At 31.1% G+C, this 25,042-nt stretch overlaps 1 protein-coding gene across 5 annotated transcripts in view; it reads left to right on the top strand.

Moving 5' to 3' along the window:
* The first annotated feature begins 24,151 nt into the window (after nt 1-24,151).
* Nucleotides 24,152-25,042, top strand: part of LOC126892158 (phospholipid-transporting ATPase ABCA3-like) — a 296,181-nt gene continuing 295,290 nt past the window's right edge. The window contains exon 1 of one of the 5 annotated variants that reach the window (XM_050661624.1): nt 24,152-24,301. The gene's annotated coding sequence lies outside the window, so the exon portion shown is untranslated. Of the gene's footprint in view, nt 24,302-24,416; nt 24,570-25,042 lie in introns of those variants that run through there. The other 4 variants (XM_050661627.1, XM_050661621.1, XM_050661625.1 and 1 more) reach the window with 4 other exon arrangements.

Raw genomic sequence — 25,042 nt, forward strand, 5'->3', positions numbered from 1 at the left:
TCATTTTTTATTAAACAAATTAACTGCGAAATTAGATGTTTTTTTTAAATAACTCCGAAAATATAAATTTTAGAAAAAAACTGATTTGACCATTGAAAAATTCAGAAAATTTTAGAAAAAAAAACCTTATATAAAGAATTTTCTAAAATTAAATCAGTATACTCTATAATTTTTTATTTATAATGCTAAAGTCACCCTTCTCACAAACATTGGCGCCCTGTAAACCAACGTACGGCGAAGTGCACGGTTGAGTTATTTTAATGTAATTCTTTAACTAATGAATCAAATGAAATTTTAGAAATTTAATATGAAAGAAGAATAATTAAGCTATCTTATGGTTATAATTGAAAAAAAAAATAAAATTTATGGGTATAAGTACGGTGTGGGGGGAAAATGAGCCTTACATGAATTTTGTTTAAAAATGATTTAAAAATGTGTAACTAATACAATTTTTCTTATAAAACTCTCAATTTTGCACAACTTACCTTTAAAGCATCTTACTAAATGATGTTTCATTCGAAAAAAATCTCAAAAATTTAATTGAAATGACATGACGTCTCAAAAAAAGGAATTTTTGAAATCTTCGTAGTTTTATAGAATTACCGCACGTTTAAGACGGCATTACTCAAGTTTGAACAGATCTATTACAGTTTTATGAGTACTTTTATAAAGCTCAGGATGTATTCTTTAAAACTCACTAAATTATTTTACTTTACAAATAAAATATACTATTTCTTTTTAAGAAAATTAAGAAAGGTAACAAAAATGTAATACAAAAACCGAAAATTACCAACTGAAAAAATGTTTATACAATGCCCCTGTTCCCGTGTTCCCTTATATCAAAGTTTATCCGACTAGACACCCTTAAGCGATTAACAAATTTTCAGCTGTCTATTAATCAACTTTTTTTTCATACGCGGGATCCAGACCTATAAAGTTTATCCGTGATTTGAGAAAAAATTGAATTTTTTTTTTCGAGTAGAATGATGTAATTGTATATTTAGACATAGTTTCTAATTTCAAACAACTATTCATAATAGCATTTTTTGATATTCTGGAATATAAAGGTACTTTACTCTTTAAGGAAATTCATATTTTTGACATAACTCGTGTAAAATTGATAAAATTTGATATCTGATGATTGAGTTTTAGATTTTTGACTATCCAGAGCATATTATTAAGAATAACTTTTTTTCGTAAAATTGATAATAAAAAAGTTTTCCATGTGGTTCCTAGCTACGCACACACACTGTATAAGAGCTTCTGTATAAGAATTTTCAAATTGCAATGCCATACTCGAATTTAGCATAATCAAAAACAAAATAGAAACATATTTGATCAGAGTAAAATGATGAATTTAACGATATTTTCAAAATTATTTATACAAAAAAAATTCTTATTGTTTAAACAATTAATAAACAATTAGCGGCCAAATCTGCGAGTAGAACTTTTTACTTTAATATGTATATAAACTAACAAAAAAAGTTTTAGAAAAATATAAGCTTGTTTGAATTTTTCCGAAACAATGTATATTTTCGTTCTAATTGCACTCCCCTAATAGTTTATATTAGAGTACATATGATCGGCATTGACCGCTAGTAAACCATGCATGTTGTGATTTAGTATTATATATATAGACTGACAAGAAGACGCGACGATTCATTGATATCCATTGTTAGTAATTCGATGAAGAATAATACACTAGTCGTGACATTGTTATTATTTACATATAGACCGTTGTTATGGTTAAATGAACACTGTGAAGTTCAAATATAATTATAGTGAGAATGAAGGTATTTTATTATCCGCTGTGAGCTCGTACGTAGAGGGGATATTTACAAATTCTCGAGCGCCAGTAGTGGCAAGTCTGTAAACGTTTACCGGAAATTTGACATAAATGTCAAAGTGATTAATGTAAAATTAAAATTAAAAACATTAATTATAAAAAATATTAGTTGGTCAAAGCTGTGGTATATATTTTTACCTTAAATATACTTACGTTTTAACTACTGAATTTAAGTTTTTTTAATGTTCCGTAATATGTAATTATAATTTAATCTAAAAATCTTATTACACGATAATTGTGAAAGTATCCAGTAATAATCACTGCAGTTGCAGTAAGTATGCAGTAATAAGCACTGCCAAAAAAAAACCATCCATAGGGGGTATCGCAAAGAATATGTGCCTGGATGGACTGAAACATGTGAAGACTTATACACGAAGTTTCTCGAAAGTGGTGACCGAGAAATAGCCGATGAGCTTTTACACAACATCGATACAGCTAGACGCCAAAAATGGATAAAGACTGTCGAAAACCTTGACTTCAAAAAATCAAGCCGGCAGGCATGGTCCTTGTTGCGGAAAATTGGAGGAGCTAACCAGCTGGAATCCAGAGAGTCTAAATTGTCTCCTAACAAGGTTGCCTCCCATATAGTATCTCTATCCAGAGCTCCACGAGATCGAACACATACTACCAACGTGAAAAGAGACTTAAGGGCATTAAAACAAATGAACAGAACGAACTCCGAATATTCAGCAAGAATACTTATTTCTGAAATCACACATGCGCTGAAAGAAATGAAATCAGGTAAAGCACCTGGCTTTGATGGCATCCATCCAGAGTTCTTGATACGCAGTGGTGCATACACGAAACAGTGGCTTGCAATGTTCTTTAATGATATACTTCAGTCAGGTAACATTCCTTTCTCACTTAAGCGAACAAAGATAATTGCAATTCCGAAACCGGGCAAATCAAACGATAAGCCAGAAAACTACCGCCCCATAGCTCTACTCAGCATGGTATATAAACTATTAGAAAAGCTTCTCCTCAACAGAATTAGTCACAGGATACTAGAAACTGTCCCCATTGAACAAGCTGGCTTCCGCCCTCATCGAAGCTGTACGGACCAAGTGCTGTCATTAACAACTTTTCTAGAAGCTAGTTTTCAAAAGAAACAAAAGACAGCAACAGTATTTATAGATCTAACAGCAGCATATGATACTGTTTGGAGACAGGGATTAATATATAAACTGGCCCGCATTATCCCCTGCAGAAAGATAATTAACCTCATTGACAACATGCTGACCAACAGAGCCTTCCAGGTTATAATGGGAAAGGAGACGAGTAGACAGATGAAACTTAACAATGGTCTTCCACAGGGTTCTGTCCTTGCCGCTTTACTTTTCAGCCTCTATATTGCTGACATGCCTGAAACCGAATCTCGAAAGTTTGGATATGCTGACGACTGGACCCTTGCAACAAGCCACCAATCTTTAGAAACTACAGAAATCACTCTCACGAATGACTTATCCATCCTTAGCGAATACCTTAAGAAATGGAGACTACAGCCAAGTACTACAAAAACTGAAGTATCAGCTTTTCATCTAAACAACAAGTTGGCAAACAGAGAATTACGAGTGTATTTTAATAACAAGCTGTTAAAACACAATAAATACCCGAAATACCTTGGGGTTACTCTAGACAGAACGCTCACATTCAGAGAACACCTGACGAAAACAGCAGCAAAATTGAAAACACGCAACAATATAATACAGAAACTCTGCGGCACTACATGGGGGTCCACAGCATCAACATTAAGATCCTCTGCTCTTGGCCTGATATATCCGGTGGCAGAATACCGTGCTCCAGTGTGGCTAAATAGCAGGCATACCCACCTGGTCGACACCCAACTAAACCGTACTATGCGTATGATAACAGGCACAATTAAGCCCACCCCTACAATGTGGCTACCTACCCTTAGTAATATAGCACCACCCAACCTACACCGCGAACATGCATTGGTTAAAGAATATAACAAAATAATGGACAGTCGCCAGCTTCTAGTCCACAACGACATCCCCGATATTCTTGGAAACCGTCTCCGATCCAGGTTACCCCCTCTACAATCTGCTCAAGCGCTGCAGCAATCCAACTTTGACTTAAATACCCGATGGAGAGAAGATTGGGAAAGTAGGACAGATCCGCATTACCATAGTCTACCGGATATCATAGGGAAACCTGGCGAATTTGAACGTCCCCGTAAGATTTGGGCAGCCCTTAATCGAATTCGAACAAACTGTGGAAGATACGCCGACTCCCTCCACAGATGGGGTAAACTCCCCTCGCCTTCTTGTGACTGCGGCGCTGCAAGACAGACGATCAGTCACATTGTTCAGGACTGCCCAAGCAGAGCATACACAGGCGACCCTATAGACTTAGTAATGGCAACCGCATGGTCAATCGAATATATAAAAAAATTGGACATCTGTTTGTGATGCATTGTATAATGCATAAATCTAAATATATTCTGTGATATACTTAAGCCATACGCTAAATAAATGTGAAAGTATCCGAAGTAAGAAATTCATATTTTATCAATAGAACGTCAAAATGATTAGCAAAATCTTAAAAAAATCGATTAAAATTTAATTAATTTTTTGCGTTGTAAATGTTAAGCGATAAAAATTAAATAATAAATTTAAAAATTTGTGAAAGATAATTCCAGTAATCCGCTAGGAGCGCCACCAGCGAAGCTCAGAGCGTATACATCCAATGAATCCCGGACTTAGGGCGCTATAGCTCAGCCACCAGACGTATTACCGACTCAGACAGATACTAAATAATACCATCAGGCAAAAAACAAAGTCATATTAGGACATGTAACAAAAAAGAAATGGCGATGGGCAAGTCATGTGACAAGAACACCGAACGACAGGTGAACTACATAGAAGATTATTGGAATAGCGACCGGGGCGGACAAACAAAGCAGAGGTCGACCACCAACGCGCTGGAGTGACGATGTAAAGAGAACTGCTGGAACTGGATGATGTTAGCTCAATACAGGGAGACATGGAGAATAATATTTAGTTTGACGTAAACAATGGTTTTATTTTGCATTAAAGTATGTATAGACTGCTAGTGCAAAATATTAGAGTGGAGTAATAATCATTTCATCCCATATCCGAGGATTAAATCTTCCAACGGCGCAACCGTGCCTACAGTTTAAGGGGCTATTTACTGAGACCGAATTTACCATCGGCGCAATCGTCCCCTGCCCTCAATTATTCCTTTACCTATGTACCTATAAACAGCTAAGGGATACATGGAAATATAATGCATATTAGCCTAATAAAATAAAAAAAAGTCAAAATGTAAATTCGTTCAGGTTAAAACAAATTTTATATCAAAGTTTAGGTGGGTACAAAAGATATTTTCAAGAAACTATCCAAATCATACAAGGGTCATTGTTTAAAAAATTAAAAAGGGGTCATTTTTGCAAAAAATATACTTTTTTAACTGCTGAGGTAATTCACTTATTAATGAAGATCTATGGTATTTTTTTCTGCAAAATTGAAGGGTAAATCTTTCACATAAGACTTACTAAATTAAATTTGACCCCCTATTTATTTAAATAATTGTATATAAAACTTTAAAAACAAATTTGCAAAAAATTATTTTTAGCGTTTTAAATAAGCACTATAAAATATCTTATTTTACAGACTAAGTTGCAGTATGTTATCAGTATTAAGCAAAAAAAATTGGTCCAAAAATATTTAATATTTTTTGAGATATTGAATTTGTTTATTAAATGTTACTATATTTTAAATTGCAAAAACGCGGTTGTTGCCAAAGAAATATTCACCTGCTTAAGATGGCATTGTTTTTATTTTTATATATATTTTCGATAAATTTATTGATTAATTCAAATTTCAATTAAACTCCCCCCTAAAATTGCATTTGAAAATTATTCAAATTTGTTTAAAATTTGTTTTTTTAATAACGTCGCGGGGATTAAGTATTTAGAAATGTCGTTTCGATAATTGGGTTCCTGGAAATTTTTTACTAATTAACAAAATTTATTTTGTCGTTTTTTCTTCTTCTTTTTTTTTTCTTGGAGTTACATTACTACGGGCCCTTTTAGGGTTAAATTTTATTAAGAATATCGAATCTCTGAGTTGTAGATTCTAGACCTAAAAATATTAAGATTTAACTAAAATCTCTTAAATAAAATGTGGCTACTTACTGAGTTACAGGGTGTTTTATTTAAAAATTTAAAAATTATTGTTACCAAGTACTTTAAAACTATTTGACGTATCCTTATCATACTTGGCAGAAAGTGTGACTATTATACACCCTTCTAAATTGTGATTAATAAACGTTTCTAGCTAGTGCCAGAGGCGTACGACAGGGGATAGTGAATTATTGACCCTTCCCAAATTCTACGCCACTGAGTGAATTACTATTTTAGCGAAATTTTTTGATTCTCCAATACTTGTATGTCAATAATTTTATTGGTATTGATAAAGCCATCAGTTTGAGAGATATTGGAAGCTTAAAATTAATGAATGAATGAATCAAAATAACTATGCCGTTTCATTTTTAACGTCCAATATCTCGAAAAGTAGTGACTTAATCGTTACCAGTAAAGAGTATATTATTTACATAGAAAGTATTGGAGAATCGAAAAATTTCGCTAAAATAGTAATTCCCTCAGTGGCGTAGAATTTGGGAAGGGTCAACCATTAACTATCCCATGTCGTACGCCTCTGGTAGTAGCTAGAAACTTTTATTTATCACAGTTTAGTAGACTGTAAAGTACATACACTTTCTGCCAAGTATGATAAGGATATGTCAAATAGTTTGAAAGTAATTGGTAAAAATAATTTTTAAATTTTGAAATAAAGCACCTTGTAACTCAGTAAGTAGCCACATTTTATTTAAGTGATTGTAGACCAATCTTAATATTTTTATGTCTAGAATCTACAACTTAGAGTTTCGACAGTCTTAATGAAGCTTAACCCTAAAAGGGCCCGTAATAATATACCTCCAAGAAAAAAAAAAAGAAGAGGAAAAAAAGGCAAAAAAATTTGTTAATTAGTGAAAAATTCCCAGGAACCCAATTATCGAAACGGCATTTCAAAATATTTAATCGCCGCGACGTTATTAAAAAAACAAATTATAAATATATTTGAATAATTTTCAAATGTAATTTTAGGGGGAAGTTTAATTGAAATTTGAATTTATCAATACATTTATTAAAAACATACATAAAAATAAAAATAATAAGATTTAATACAGGTGAATATTTCTTTGGCAACAACCGCGTTTTTGCAATAGAAAATAGAGTAACATTTAATAAACAAATTCAATATCTCAAAAAATATTACATATTTTTGGACCAATTTTTTTTGCTTAATACTGATAACATAACGCAATTTATTCTGTGAAATAAGATATTTTGTAGTGCTTATTTAAAACGCTAAAAATAATTTTTTGCAAATTTGTTTTTAAAGGTTTATATACAATTATTTAAATAAATAGGGGGTCAAATTTAATTTAGTAAAACTTATGTGAAAAACTTATTCTTCAACTTTGCAGAAAAAAATCCCATAGACCTTCATCGGTAATTTAATGATCTCAGCAGTAAAAAAAATAATTTTTTTGCAAAAATGATCCCTTTTTAATTATTTAAACAATGATCCCCTTGTATGATTTGGATACTTTCTTGAAAATATCTTTTGTACCCACCTAAACTTTGATATAAAATTTGTTTCAACCTGTACGAATTTACATTTTGATTTACATGTAGTGTAATTTTATTTTACTAGACTATATGGAGTAATATTATTTAAACGATAAGAAACTAATTTCAGATTTCCGATATTTATGCTTGTCATTAGCATTCATTTTCTGAATGCTAATGAATAAGTTTATCTGCTGAAACACAAATATTCGCAAATAAAGATATTCTTGACGTTTTGTTTTTTTTTGTCCACTGCTCCCGATTAGCCTAAAAATATATAGATAATAATAAATTATATGTATTTGGTTTTATTTTATATGTATTTAGTTTTATTTTATATATATAATATTATATATTATACAGTATGTCCCTGTAAGTTGTATCCATATGGAAAACTTTTTTATTATTAGTTTTACGAAAAAAAGTTATTCTTCATAAAAAGCTCTGCATGGTCCAAAACCTAAGATTTAACCATCAGATATCAAATTTTTTGAATATTATACGAGGTATGTCAAAAAGTTTGACTTTCACTCAAGAGTAAAGTAGCTTTATTTTTTACAATATTGAAAATTGCTATTATGAAAAGTTGTTTGGAATTAAAAACTGTATTCTAGTATGAAATTACATCCTTCTAATTGAAAAAAAAATATTTTGAAAAATTATGGATAACTAACATTATTTTCAGTTAATTTAATTCAGATAACTCTTTTATTATTAATTTTACTAAAAAAAGTGATTCTTAATAAAAAGTTCTGCATTGACTATAATCTAAAATACAACCATCTTTTGTCAAATTTTATCAATTTTATACGAGGTATGTCAAAAAGTTTGAATTTGACTCAGGAGTAAAGTAGCTTTATTTTTCACAATATCGAAAATTGTTATAATGAAAAGTTATTTAGAATTAAAAACTATGTTTCAGTATGTAATTACATCCATCTAATTGAAATATTCTGAACTATAAAGGTACTTTACCTTTGATCTAAATTTATCTTTTTTGACATACCTCGTATAAAATTGATAAAATTTGATATAAGATCATTGTATTTTAAATTTTAGACCATCCAGAACTTTTTATTAAGAATCACTTTTTTTATTAATGCACTCAGATTGCGTTCATTTATATTAAATAAATAATTGTAACTAAATCTCCATTAAGCGTCGACTATCTATGTGTAATAATTTGTACTCAACCTCTTGTTATATGATTAATAATATGAGAAACAATAAACATATCTATCTATCTATCTATCTATCTATCTATCTATCTATTAAGAATCACTTTTTTTCGTAAAATTAATAATAAGAGTTATCAGAATTGAAATAACTGAAAAAATAATGAAAGTTATCCATAATTTTTCAAAAAAATTTTTTTTTCAATTAGAAGGATGTAATTGCATACTAGAATATAGTTTTTAATTCCAAACAACTTTTCATAATAGCAATTTCCAATATTACGAAAAATAAAGCTACTTTACTCTTGAGTGAAATTCAAACTTTTTGACATACCTCGTATAATATTCAAAAAATTTGATATTTGATGGTTAAATCTTAGGTTTTGGACCATGCAGAGCTTTTTATAAAGAATAACTTTTTTTCGTAAAATTAATAATAAAAAAGTTTTCCATATGGATACAACTTACAGGGACATACTGTATATATAATATTATATTTATTATTTTATATATATAAATTTATATATTTTATATATAAATTTTCCAAGTTTTATGTATGTTTTCTCAATTTTAAAAAATCTTCTGCAGTATACATAGAGTAGCTGTATTAAACTACAATTGACCATTGACCATTGGTCATTTTTCTGATATCATTAGTCACTTTGATTTTTTAAATACAACACTTCGTATAGTGTAGTATTGGAATCCTCACTTCAGTACGAGATCAACCATATGCAACACTTGTTATTTTATCTAGTCACGTCAATCCTTGATAAATAAAACTTTCAGTACATATGGGTGCCAATAAATTTTGTCTTCTTGACGTTCATTGTTATGACTGCATTCTTCTTTACATATACTCCGCTATTCTGGTCACCAGCCTCTGAAGATCTCCAATATGTTCCCTAGGATGCCGCGATCCGCATATCCAATGTTGTTAATGGACTTTCCACTTACCTTTACTCCAGCTGTTTCACCCTCAAGAGCTTTTTCAGGATCTCTTCCAAGTAGGAATTAAACAGAATTAAAAAAGGCGACAACACGCATCCCTCTCTCACCCCACGTCTGATTGCAATTTACTCTAACAGCTGTTCGTTAACACGTATTTTGCTCGCTGCTTACAGTATAAATGCGACATAATCCTGCGGTCATTGCAGTTTATCTTCTTTGATTCAGATATTTCTCCACTTCACTTTAAGGTAGAGGTATGTTGACTGTATATGCCATGTATAAATTGGATCATAAATTCTAGATCTTCGTTTATAATCTGTTCAATTTTGAGGTTTTGATTCTTCTGGTTCTCTTGATTACTTCTTCTTCAGTTGCAAATCCACTAATGGATGTTAGCGATCACATTTTCCATTAATTCTCTGTTTTTTGCAATATATATCAGAGATTGTATGTCGTTAATCCCTGTTCATTGCATTATGTTTCGGGGCCAGGACATTTTTTGCTTCCTATTCCTCTCTTGCCTTCAATTTTGCCCTCGATTTTAAGTTAAAGAAACTTGTATTTTTCGTTTCGCATGATGTGACCCACTTTTTTTTTCTTTTTTTTTTCGTTTTTCTTTTCTTGATGGCTTCAAAAAGATGACGTTTTTGGTTGATTATTTTAAGGACATCTACATTTGTGACCTTCGCCGTCCATGGTATCTTTAGAATACGGCGGTAAAGCCACATTTCGAAAGCTTCTAATCTGTATATATCCGTCATTTTGAGTGTTCAGCTCTCTACGCCATATAGCAGCACCGACCACACGTAGCACTTAATAACCTTAGTCTCAGAGTCTCAGTTGAGGATCGAACTCTGAACAGGTCAGTACCTTCCTGAATTTTACGAAAGCTTGTCGAGCTTGCTCAATGCGTCATTTTACTTCCCTGTCCGATGCCCTGTATTCAAAAAGCCACATTTCCAGGTATTTAAATTTGCTCACTCCTTCAATGGACTTGGTATTCAGTCTTATTGAAGTTTTCAAGTGCATCCAAGTTTCTGGAGATGATGATGAATTTGGTCTTTTTTGTATTAATCTCTAATGCCTTTTTAACGAAACAGTATTAGTCTTGGGTAATTTTAATATACCGGAATATACTCAAGGCATTACTACCGGTAAATCAGTGGCCGTGCAGAATGTTGCAAATTTCTTTAATCTATCGCAATATAATCATGTAGTTAATCATAATGAACGAATCCTAGATTTGGTATTTTCTAATATATTTTGTAACGTATATCAGGCAATTGACTATGTTGTTCCCATGGATAACCATCATCCACCGCTCATCATTGATTTTAGTATTAAAAAAGAATTTAATGAAATCAAAATCGACAGTAAGCAGAATTTTAACTTTAAGAGAGCCAACTTTATAGAACTTTATAATGAACTCTATTTATCTGACTGGTCTTTTCTTTCCACTGATCTTGATATCAACAGCAACCTAAATGCCTTTTATCAATATATTCACAGCATCTTCTCTAAACATATTCCTCTTAAAAAGAAGCAAACTAAACGTTATCCGTTTTGGTTCAATGGTGATCTGATTAATCTTCTGAATACTAAAAATAGAGCTTGGAACGCGTACAAAAAATCTCGTAATATTCAAAATTACACTAAATTCAAGAGAATTCGTTCAGAATTCAAATACTTTAATCAAATAATATACAAGCGTTATGTGTCTCAACTAGAACTCAATCTTAAACAAGATCCTCGTAGCTTTTGGTCGTTCATAAACTCCAAGAAAACAAATTGTTCTATTCCTGAAACTATGTCGTATAATAATATAAAGCTAGAGACTTCACAGGATATTGCCTCATCATTTGCCGATTTCTTCTTAAAGTCATACACCGATATTTCTCCTCCCGACCATATCACTCCCAAATTAAATACATATATTGCCGAACAATTGCACATTCCCGCTTTTACAAAATCTGAAATTGAACAGGCCATAAGGAAGATTAAGTCGAACATGACGATGGGACCAGATAATATTCCTGCATTTCTCATAAAAGATTGTGCCCACGTATTTTCAACTCCTCTGTGTACTTTATTTAACTGCATATTATCCAGTTCGGTCTTTCCCACACAATGGAAAGTTTCTAAAATTGTCCCTGTGTTTAAGAAAGAAAATCGAACTTCTATCCAAAACTATAGGCCTACTGCTATCATATCCAACTTTAGTAAAATTTTCGAGATATGTATATACAAACACCTTTACACCCACATTTCACCATTCATAGTTCCCCAACAGCACGGATTTATCAGTGGTAAATCTACTTTAACAAATCTTGTTAATATCACTCAATTCCTGTGTGAAGCATTAGACAGAAATGCTCAAGTCGACGTCATATACACTGACTTTTCCAAAGCTTTTGACCGCTTAAGTCATAAAATTCTACTGAATAAGCTCAGTTCTATTTCAATCACACCTACGCTGTTACAATTATTTAACTCTTATTTTACAGATCGATGGCAATATACACAAATTAGAGGTTTTAAATCAACCCCTTTTCCTCAGTTATCCGGAGTACCTCAAGGTTCAATTGTAGGGCCGCTACTGTTTGTGATATTCGTTAATGATATTGTTGATGACCTAGATGTTCATTCACTAATTTATGCGGACGATTTAAAATTATTTTTTGAAATTAAGTCACCCTCCGATTGCATTAGACTTCAAGAAAATTTAAATAAAATCAGTATATGGTGTGACACTAATTGTTTGCATCTAAATGCGTCTAAATGTAATGTTATGTCTTTTTCTAGAAGCCCTTCTCCAACACACTACGATTATCATATACATAATACTTCCATTTGTCGCCCCAGCTCTGTTAAGGACCTGGGGGTCATATTTGACTGCAGACTATCATTTGTTCCACACATCACTAATATCGTTGCGGGTGCGTTTAGTACTCTAGGTTTCATTTTACGAAATGCGAAAGAACTTACCGATATTGACACTTGCAAATTTTTATATTCATCTCTTGTTCTCCCCAAACTCGATTATGCATCGATAGTTTGGTCTCCAATTTATCAAAATCACACAACTGTTTGGGAATCAGTACAGAGGCGGTTTTTAAAAAGTATGCACTTTAAATCCACTGGCATTTATCCTGCTAGGGGATTTTCTGAAGAGCTACTTCTCGATAAATTTAAGATGCAAAGTCTTCAGCGTCGTACAATAACTCAATATTTATGCTTTTTATTTAAAATTATTAACAATCAAGTAAATACTCCTGAGTTATTGCAACTTCTTAATCTCCACGTACCACGTGTTGCTTCTCGTACTTCACAAACGTTTTATGTTAACAGAGCCAGATCAAATATTTTGGTGCAGTCACCTCTAGTACAAATGCAAGCTCACTACAATGCGAACTCTGATCTCTTTGACATCTTCAATTCTAATTTACGCATCATTAAGAATACTGCTAACGATATTAGGTTGCAACCAGTCACTTTTTAGCATCTTGCTGTTATATTATATATTTATTCTGTATTTTTGTATTTAATTGTTTTACATACTATGTATTTTCTGTTTTTCTTTAATTACTTTATAAGTTTTTGTTCGTCGTTGTTCGTATGTGAGTGTGTTTTTCTCATTTTGAGTTTTTTCACACACTTACATATAAACGGCGTTTATGTAGTCTATGTATTTTATACTGTTTTGTTGTTATGTTTATGATCTGTAAACGGTAAATTTACTAATACGCTTAATACACTAACCCAGATTGTAATTGGTCCAGTACTGTTATTTGGGTACTAAATAAATAAATAAATAAATAAAATAAATAAATAATCCCATTTGCTTACTGTATTCTCCGATTATAGTGACAAGTTATTGAAAGATCTGCTATGTTGTCGCAAATTAAGACAGCATCATCAGCATATTGTATGTTGTTGATTAATATTCCATTCACTTTGATTCCCATGTCTGCATCGTCCAAAGACTCTTGAAATATGGCTTCCGAATAAATGTTAAATAAAAGAGGGAAAAGTACACATCCCTCTCGAACCCCCTTTCTTATATGTATGGGTTTGGATATAAAATTGTCTATTTTTAACTATGCTGTTTGATACCAGTGTAAGTTTTCAATGCATCTTATGTCTTTTTGGTCTATATCAAGCTTCTTGAGGATCTGCATTAACTTGTGGTGTTGGACACGATGAAACGCTTTTCCGTAATCTATAAAGAATAGGAACCAGCACCAGAATTTTGGACCAGCACCTATGTTGCTATTAATGCTTCTCTTGTTCCCAAACCTTGCTTAAAACCGAACTGAGAATCACTGATGTCCCATTCACATTTTTTGTATAATCTTTGATGTAGTATTTTTAAGATCTTTAAAGCGTGACTCATTAAATGAGTCTGTGATCCTCACATCTTTACATAATGATTCCTATTGGTCATAATATACAAGTAAAAATTTAGTGAACTTAACCCGAAACCACTGCGTGAGTGTCGTATATTATTTACATTAAAAATAATTTATCACCATCGTTATCAAATATCTTATACACTATTCATAAATTCGACTCTGCGTCACATAATTTAAATTACATTAAAGCGTAAATATTTTTTACGACTAACAAACGTAATAGGTATTTCTATAGCAAGGGTATTTACTTACTTACTTACTTATCGTCTTCGTTTCCAGTGGAACATAGGGCATCTACTGTCAACTGTCACTCTCTATTTTTGCCCATCTTGATCTTGTGCTTTATCTTTGACTTTTTTTCAGGTTAGGCCGACGTCTTCTGCCTCTTTAATAATTGGTTTGTTCCATGTATTTATCGGCCTGGCTTGTTTCCGTTTTCCTGGAGGTTGGAATTTTAATGCTTGTTTTGTTATGTTTGTGTCCGGTTTCCGCAGAGTATGGCCCAACAACCTCTATATTCTTTTTCTTATTTCTTTATGTATTGGCTCTTGTATAGTTTTTTTTGTAATAGTCTAAGAGTTAGAGCCGAAAAATCATCGTCATAAATAATATGGAGTTTGGCATGTGAAATGTGTGTATTGTATATTACTCTGGGCTAATTAGCAAAATACAAGGAAAAGTTATTTACCAGCAATTTTATTGCTGGGATCGAATGTTATGATTGTATATATTAATAATATAGGTATGCAAAGTCCGCAGATAGTTGTGCTACTCTTTTTATAAACAAAATGGCGCCCGAAAATCGTGTTTTTTTTCAGTTTTTGCTCTATAACTGCAAAGATTTTAACGTTACACCAAAAACACTTAAATAAAAATTCACCGTAATTAAATTCTGCATAGAGACGTGTTTTTCCCGATTTACTTCGACGAAAATTTTCCCCGGAAAATGCCGGTTTTTCCAACAAAATCTTTATTTTTCAACTAAAATTTCAGATAGACCAGTAGGGATCTGCGAAAAAACGTCTATTTTTGGATGTGAGAGGTGGCATTCGGATTTTTGCAGATAAAGTTAGGTGACACCTTCAGTAATAATAATTGACTTATGCTCCTTCTCAAATATGCCCGGAACATTAATAAAAAAATTAAAATATTTAAAAATTTCGAAAAACATCGATTTTTTCTGCTTTCTTTGCTTATAACTTTAAAACGATTCGTTTTGGAACAAAGTCGTAGAGAAATAAAATAAAGATAATTTAATTTTGTATGATATACGACTGGTAAAAAATGTCTTAAGGTATCACCTTTTCTGCAATATAGCAATAAATACAAAATAAGAGGGCAAAATAAGTCTGTTGTTATTCAATAGTTTTTAACCACTTTGGTGGCATTTAGAACCTTAGTAATTTACTTAGGAAATTCTTTGTAACATACTTCAATCGTGTACTAAATTTAATTAAAATCGACCTAATAAATTTTGCATAATAAATTTGCAATCTAAATGTTTTTAAAAAAGTTCAAATTTTTTAAAATCTTTCTGAACAAAAAGTAAACCATTTAGAAGTTGGCTAATTTTTTACATATAAAGAGGTGCTCTACCTATCTAATACACTTCACAGAATTTAAATCGGATTATTTAAGGGGCCCCAACAATGTTTTAAATTTATAAACAACTTTTTGGCTTATAAAAAATAGCTTTGTTTAATAATAAAAAACTTAATTTTTAGCAATGCAAATAATTAAAACGGGTATAATTTGACCTAAACTTTTAAATGCTGTCAGCAGAATTGCTATTAATCAAACGTTATTCGCGTTCAAAAATTGCAATTTCTCGATTTTTTGAAAGTTCCACCGCGTTTATCTCGAAAACTATGCATCCTACGAAAAAACTTGTAAGAACATTTTTTGCTTAGAATTACCCAAGAAATACAAAAAAATGTTTTATTTTGCGAAAAATCGATTTTATGTAATTCCTCAAGTTCTTTGTTTATAACAATTTTATCGACATCCGAATCAACTGTTACCCAACAAATTCGTGTTCTACGGGTCAAAATACATAAAAAAACTTGGGTAAGTCCATCTAAATAAAGGAGCCCGTAGCACCCCCTCCTGGCCACAGCAATAATTTGTTTATAATCCAAAAAATTGTTTATAACTATAAAACATTGCTGAGGCTGCTTAAATAATCCGATTTCAATTATGTAAAGTGCATTATATAAGTGGAGTACTTCTCTATATGTAAAAAATTGACAAATCTTTGTATATTCTAGTTTTTGTTGTGCAAGATTTTAAAAAATTTTAATTTTTTAAAAAAAGTTTAGATTGCAAAATTATTATGCAACATCTAGTAAGTCAATTTTAATTAAATTTGGTGTACGGTTTTAGCACATCACAAAAATTTTCTAAGCGAATTAGGAAGGTTCCAAGTGTAACCTAAGTGATGGAAAATCGTTGAATAAAGACAGGCTTGTTTTGCCCCCTTATTTTATATTTATTGCTATTTTGAAGCAAGGGTGATAAATTAAGACATTTTTAACTAATCGCATCTGATAGAAAATTTAATTATCTTTGTTTTATTTTTATATGACTTTGTTCTAAAATGAACAGTTTTATGTTATAAGCAAAAAAATAGAAAAAATACGAAATTTTTTGAAATTTTTAAATATTTTATTTTTTTTTAATAATGTTCCGGGCATATTTGAGAAGGAGCATAAATCAATTATTGTTAACGAAGTTATCACCTAACTTTATCCGCAAAAATCTGAATGCCACCTCTCACATCCACCTAAAAACAGATAATTACTGGTCTCAATTGTTTATCAATAGTTAAATAATTTGATAGCATAAAAGCTCTTTTCGTATAGATAATAATTCCAGAAGCCGATGGAAATTGAATGAACAGTTTAGCAACAATTGAATTGTTAATTAAAATTTTACGGTCGCTATATTAACCACAATTATTAGGATACATCAGAATAACTAAAGGTAGTCACATCTAAAGCTAAATATTATTTACAGAGCAATAAAAAAAGGTCTATATCGATGGCCTTCTAGATACGCCGATTGTAAACAAGTATCTCGTCCACGGAAAGGGTCTCAGACAGTTCGTCGCCAGCAGCTTCTGGTGTTCACAGGGCCGGCCTGGGACCGTGACAATAAGTATACTGATTTACGTTTCACTCAATTTTTGCCGTAGAAAAAATTTTTTTAAACCAAGTTCTTGGGAATTAAATAACCTGAAATTTCATATTTAAACATTTTTTCGTATATTTGATGCTAATCTTTCTATTCTGAAAAAAATGGCATTTTTTACCAAACCACAAAAATTCGTTATTCGCTTTTAACTCCATTTGTTTTAAACTAATCATTCCAAGCCAATCAAACTTCTAGAATCTATTAATAATACATATTATAAAGAAGAACAAATAAGGTCAATGACTAAAAACACCGCCAACTTACATCATTATGCTTCCAATTGGATTTTTCCTTTTTTTTTTCAAAAAAATATATTGATTTTTTAACCGTAACTTTTTTTATTTTTTATCTTAGAAAGCTTGTTAAAAAAATTTTGTAGGTTTTTAGAAGATCTATAAGGCTGTTAAAACTAAATCTTTTTAAAATCCTCAGTTACAAAAAGAGGTGACTTTGAAAGGATTGGTAAAGGTGGTTTTTGTATGTTATTACAAGATTTAATTATCAATAGCTCACTCAATTTTTGCCACGGAAAAAATGTTTGTAAAGCGAGTTCTTGAGAATTATATAAGCTTCAAATTCATATTTAAACATTTTTTCGTATCCCTGACGCTGGTCTTTCTATTCTGAAGAAAAAGGCATTTTCTACCAAACTACAAAAATTCATTATTCGCTTTTAACTCCATTTTTTAAAAACTAATTATTCTAAGCCGGCCAAACTTCTAGAACCTATTAATAAGTAATACATAAATAGAGAAGACCAAATAAGACCAATGACTAATTTTAATTAGGGTGATGATTAGGGGGTTTTGTCTGATTACTTTTTTGCTGAAAAAAATAGGAAATGACATTCTTTTCATTATGTCACTTAATTTTTGAGCTACAGACTGTTTTTATTTCTGAAGATAGACATTTTTAAATACTTTAAGTTAGTTTGAACAAGTTATCCTCGAAAAATACATAGTTTTCCCGTCTTTTGATTTTGAAACTACAATATTTAGTATTTGACGAAGAAGAGCTAACATATAATAAAGTATAGCTCGATTACTGTTGGCCTTGAAGAATATTAAAAAAAAATTTTGTTTATTTTTCACAAGGTACGTATATGCTAAGCAAAGTTATTTCGATAAAACGAAAGCTTTTTGAGTTATTAGCAGAAAACTGTTTAAACACGTTGATTTTTTTGATATAAAACTAACATTATTGATAGCGAATAAATCGAAAACTATTAATTTTATCAAAAAAATGTATAGAAAGTTTTTTGCTTAGAATGAATGGTTTTACCAACTTTTGCAGTCAAAATATATTAAAAAACTTCCACCTCCGAGATGGGGTGGCAACCACCCCCAAGGTAAAAGCGCCTTTCGGCCTCATATATATTTTGATCCTTGGACTATCCACTACTTATTCTTAATTTTCAAGCAAATCGATCCATTCTGTAAAAATTGCGAGGTTTTGTCATATTTTAATCTTCATTACTTTACTAGATGTAAAGTAGACTTTTGTGCTAATAGACGGATAGCTAGAGCCGAAAAATCATCGTCATAAGTAAGATGGAGTTTTTCCTGTGAAATACGTCCTTTGTATATTGACAATTATGACCCCTTTTAGGCTGACACCTCAGTGGATACAGAAGTAGCAATAAGGGATGAAAGGGGAAAGTTAGTGCAGTAATTACAGGTTTTCAGTTTTCACCTCCTATTTTGTTAAACCTCCATCGATTTGCATTAAAATTGGTGACTAGAAAAGAAACAAAACTGATTTGGTGCCAACTTGCACTTTTACCCAAGGGTGGATACCACCCCTTCTCGGGAGTGAAAACTATTTTATTAAAAATAATCCCACAAATCGATAGAGGGACAAATAAATTTTAAGCAAAATTTGTTATATCAAGATATTAAAATAAATCAATAATTTTTGAGTTATTAAAGATCAAAGATTTGAATTTTCGTGAAACAAATGCATGATGTAAAGCAGTTTCTCATAAATAATTCAAAAACTAAGTTTTAACAAAATAGTTATGATTACCAAAATTGAAGATAATAAAAAATGTAATAGATTATTTAGGTGAAAGACCTTTTAGAATTAAATAAAAGTGAGTTATAGTTAATTGCATATATATTTTTTTCGGCTAGTACTCAAATCTAGCTTAAATAACGGGAAAACGATGCATTTTATAAAATATAAATACTTACTAAACACTTGTCAAAGTACTCAAGAATACCTATCAAGTGAGCTCCAGATGAAGTTGATAACATCAAAGCTAAGCAAGTGATGATGAAAATAAGAGAACCCTTTCGAATTTTTTAGAAAAAAGTGAAAATTAAAGCATACGCTATTTATATATTTATTTTGAAATAAGTTAACAGAATAATTTTCAAAGGAATTTCGGGAATGATATAATAATACTTAAATTTTAATTTTAATTTTTAATAATATTTAATTTCTTTTTTTGTAGTTTTCAATGTTTTTCCACTAATTAATTTCACAGCAGCATCTGTATCAAATGTACAATTTATTTTAGGCACGCAAATGTATTCTATTGCCATATTGAAAACAGTTATATTTTTTTGAGTATATATGTAATATAAATTCAATACAAACGCCGACTCCGAAATGACAGTAGTTACTAGTACCTATACAATAGCGTCTATTTAAGAGCACATGCGTGAAGTTACCGATGATAAAAAGAACATATTAATTAATTGTGTTAGTAAAATATTATTGAAGTTATACTTCTTTACCGGCGGTATGAGGGTTATATGCGCATTATAACTTTGTTCTGATTGGATGTTCAAATGACATGTCAAAAATTATTCAATATGGCGACTGTGGCACAGCTGTAGTTAGATTATTTATGGTTGTTGCGTTTTAAAATTTGTGTGAAAAAAAACAACAAACAAAAGTTAGTTAATACTTATACTGCCTTTTTAAATAGTTTTAATATACCAATATTTTTGTACTTTTGGCCTATTTTGGACAAGGAAAACTCATTATAGTTTGTTAAGTAGTTTTCATTATAATCATATTGTAATTATACATTTGGATTAGGTTGAAATACAGTAGAGCGTCGATTATCCGAACTAATTGGGGGACATAGGTGTTCGGAAAACCGATTTGTTCGGATAATCGAACTACAATATATTGATACATATTTATGGTCATACATATTTATCCACAAGTGAATAAAAGCCATATTTATATACCTACATATTTATTTATATCTTGATAATGACAACTAGCAACTAAACAAAAAAGTGCAGTCTTTGCAACAACATAATTATTTTTGGATACAATATTGAAGAAAATTGAAGATATTTTAAGCGTCAATTATTAACGCTTGCTCGGTATTCGAGTGCGGGAAGCGGGAGTCGATAGTTCGAATAAGCGGTCGTTCGGTTTATCGACGTTCGGATAATCGACGCTCTACTGTACATTTATTTTCTCAAGAATGGGGATTTTAGAGAGAAATCCCAAATTAGGTCCGATTTTTATTTTTAAATTCTGATTTTTTGGCGTAGATTTATTTATCTAGTAGGTATGCAATGCTTTGATTTACATACTTAATTTGATTACCAACAAAAGTTCTACCAATCTTCATCTAACATATTGTTTTCTTACTGTTTTGTTACATTTTAATATTTTCTTCCACAAAACTTAAACTACATAATTTAATTATATTCAAAACAACTGTCAAACAGTAAAACGTTCAGTTACCCTATTTATCCACATGACAAATAATGTGGAATTGGACAAGTGAGTCTAGGCTTCGATTACGAATCAAAGCGTCCCGAAATTCACGGGTTCGATTCCCGATGCAAGTTCTTATTTTTTTATTTTTTTTATGCATTTTATGATTGTAAGTATATTTGTTATGTAATTTTTTTTTTCAGAAAATGCGTATTTAAAATTTTTGCCAACAATTATTATCGTTCAGAAATCATTTTTTCTTTGTGGCATTTTTCAATGTGTTGTGTGCGTTTTATTCTTTTATTTTTTTAAATTTTTGGTATTGTTTTAAAAATCACATAATATGTAGTAGAAGTATAACTTCTTATGTGCGTACAAAGTACACACACATTCTTTTTTTTTTTATATTATTTCGATATTTCATTGAATTTTTTCTATCAATATAAACTGAATATATCCAGACACTGGGGGAGTCCAATAATGGGTACATTTGACATATTCGAATACATTTTTGCTAAATTTTACATAAATGTCTCAAAACAATTTAAAAAACTTATACAAATAATATAATAATTAAGCTCCAAATTTTTGGAGCCTAAACTTTGAAAAATTTTTGTAACGTAATGTTTAATGGTATCAACTTCTCCGGGAGCTGATTTGATATATATTTCTGAGTACTTTGACAAGTGTTAAGTAAATATATTTTATAAAATGTATCGTTTTCCCTTTATTTAAGCTTGAATACTTAGATTTGAGTACTAGCCGAAAAAAATATACATTCAATCACCTCCTATAACTCACCCTTAATTAATTCTCAAAGGCTTTTCGAATACGAAATCTATTTTGTTTATTATTATTTTCAATTTTGATAAGTATAACTTTTTTGATAAAACATAGTTTTTGAAAAATAGTTTTTGAGTTATTTATGAAAAACCGCTTTACACCATGCATTTTTTTCACGAAAAATTCAAATTTTTAATCTTTAATAACTCAAAAACTATTGATTCACTTAATGACATGATATAACAAATTTTACTTAAAATGTGTCCCTCTCTCCATTTGTGGGGTTATTTTTAATAAAATAGTTTTCACCCCCGAGAACGGGTGGTATTCACCCCCAGGGCAAAAGTGCAAGTTGGCACCAAATCAGTTTTGCTTCTTGAGGTATGCTCTAACTAATACCAATTTTCATGCAAACCGATGGAGGTTTAACAAAATAGGAGGTGAAAACTTTTAATGACTGCACTAACTTTCCCCTTTCATCCCTTATTGCTACATCCTGTATACACTGAATTGTCAGCCTGAAAGGGGTCATAATTATCAATATACAATAGACACATATCACATGCCAAACTCCATATTACTTTTGACGATGATTTTTTCGGCTCTAGCTCTTAGACTATAAGGTATGTATTACCAATTTATCAGATTTTTCAAGGTTAGTGTCAAAATATAGGGGAAGTCCGGAAGAGTTCAACAGCTTTTTGATGAAAGTATCGTATTGTCTTATATGGGGCTTACTGATTCAATTATAATAATATACAGTAGCTTATTTGTTTAGGTTTACTTGTGCATGTTTACTTATTTAATATTATACAAAATATGTTACACATATTTGAATGAAAAATGAGATCTGAGGAACACAAATGAGATCTAAATGATCCCCCCAACCCTAGGGACACTTGAACCATGGTCTGAGCAGAACTGAACGTTAGTAAAAAATCGAATCGTTAGTCACTTAAAAATCGAATCCTGGTCACATCCCTGACAAATAAAATCACCAATGCTTGTGTAAATCCTATTGTATCTAATAGACGCATGGTTATAATTTCTTCTGATTAGCAAACCAAACAATATAGACCTGGATCGCGCGTACTAAAAAAAGTTGATTAATATCAAGCTGAAAATTTGTTAATAGCTTAACGGTGTCTAGTCGGGCAAACGTTGATGTACGGGAACACTGGAACAGGGGTAGTTTTAATTGTGGAACAGTTTAAAAATTTGGAACGTTAGATTACGAAAACGTCCCATGTATTTTGTCGTACAGAACATCCAATTGATTTGTTACCCTTTAATTAAACTCTCATGCAAAAATCAGACTGCTATTACTAACCAACATGATTCCTGTCATTTGACATGTTCTTCGTGTTCCACTCATTAAAATGCCCTGTTGGTAATAAACACCAGTCTGATTTTTGCACGAGAGTTTAATGAAATGGTAACAAATCAATTATTGGACGTTCTGTCCGGCAAAATACATGGGATGTTTTCGTAATCTGACGGTCCAAATTTTTACCTCTTCCACAATTAAAACTTCCCCTGTTCTAGTGTTATCATACATCAAAGTTTGTTCGACTAGACTAGACACCGTTAAGCAATTAATAAATTTTCAGCTTGCTATTAATCAACTTTTTTTTGGCACGCGTGATCCAGGACTAATAGCAACTACCATTTACGTCCGGATTTTCTCCAAAATTACAAGTACCTACTGGAACTATCAGCGCATGAAACATCATCGACGTTATACTTGGTTTCACGATCGTCATTAATATTTTTATTATTTTTGCCTTTTCCAGTTGTTGTTCTCTATGCTTTTTGTTTTGAGCCTGGTTTAGTTTTCAATTTTTCCTTTTCTTTAGTTTTTCCTGAAGCGTTCTTTTTGCCATCTTTCAGTCTATAATTTTGTTTAGTTTTTATTATTTTCTTTCCATTAAAGTCTTCCTAAATTTTCGCATTATTGTCAAAAGTATCAGTTTCATTTTCTGACTAGTGTCGCTATTCTCAAAAATTGTTTTCTTGATATTCATCTTTCACTTTTATTAGTTCCCGATTTTTCGCAGTATTGAATTTATTTTAGCTTTGGTCTTTGGTCATTTTGGTCTATTGTTTTCATTGTTATTTCCTTTCTCAAGGACCATTGTCACTATTTTGGCCTTGCCAGACTGACGACCCTCTTTAGTGCGTTTTGTACTTGTACCAATTTTATATTAATAATTATCAACATCGTCTAGCTATTCTTGCATATATCTCACTTTTCTACAAATTGTCACTTGTACCACTTTTCCTCTCAGCCCACAATTAGTTTTGTAATTGAGCGAAAAAAAATTACCACGACGACACTGAAAATTTTCGTTTTTCGTCATGAAAATTTTAATATCATTAAAAAATTAGCATGTTTTATGTAAAATGAAAAAATGTTATACAGTTCACGCAGAATGAACCTATTGTGAAGATATCATTTTATAGTTAGAAAAAATAATAATTATTGTATTGCAATTTTCTCGAGTAGATAGGTACTTATTAAACAGATAAAATAATATGATTGTGATTTCAACAATGTAAAGTAGACTTTTTAGCTAAGGTATGTATTATCACTTTATCAGATTCTTCAAGGTTGGTGTCAATGTTAAGTTTATATTATTTGGCGCAACTATCTTTGGTTGTTTAATACTATGGATTTAACTTTAGTAGTATAACCGTTGCTATAACAAAGCGTTAACTTGTTCGATGTGCGATATGAGACACGAAACGGGATTGTTTTTGTTCTTCTGAATCAGAAAATAGAGCACACATTTACACCAGCTTTCACACCGTGCAACGTCACGGGCTAGATGCTAGATTAAGAAACAGTACGTGTATTTTGTTTATTATTTCTATATTTAAAATTTACCATAATATGTTTTGCCTTTTATACCAATCTTCTCTAAAAATGTTTTTATGACAGAGAATTATATGTTTCAAAGTTATTTACGTTTTACTCTGGGCTAATTAGCAAAATACAAGGCAAAGTTATTTACCAGCAATTTTATTGCTGGAATCGAATCTTATTATTGTATGTATTATTCATATAGGTATGCAAAGTCCGCAGATAGTGTGCTACATTTTTTATAAACAAAATGGCGCCCGAAAATCGTGTTTTTTTCAATTTTTGCTCTATAACTCCAAAGATTTTAACTTTACACCAAAAACAACCAAATAAAAATTGACCGCAATTAAATTATGCATAGAGACGTGTTCTTCCCGATTCAGTTCGACGAAAACTTTCCCCGGAAAAAGCGGGTTTTTCCAACAAAATCTTTAATTTTCAACTAAAATTTTAGAT

This window comes from Diabrotica virgifera, chromosome 9 (genome assembly GCF_917563875.1).
Source record: "Diabrotica virgifera virgifera chromosome 9, PGI_DIABVI_V3a".
Taxonomy (NCBI): Eukaryota; Metazoa; Arthropoda; class Insecta; order Coleoptera; family Chrysomelidae; genus Diabrotica; species Diabrotica virgifera.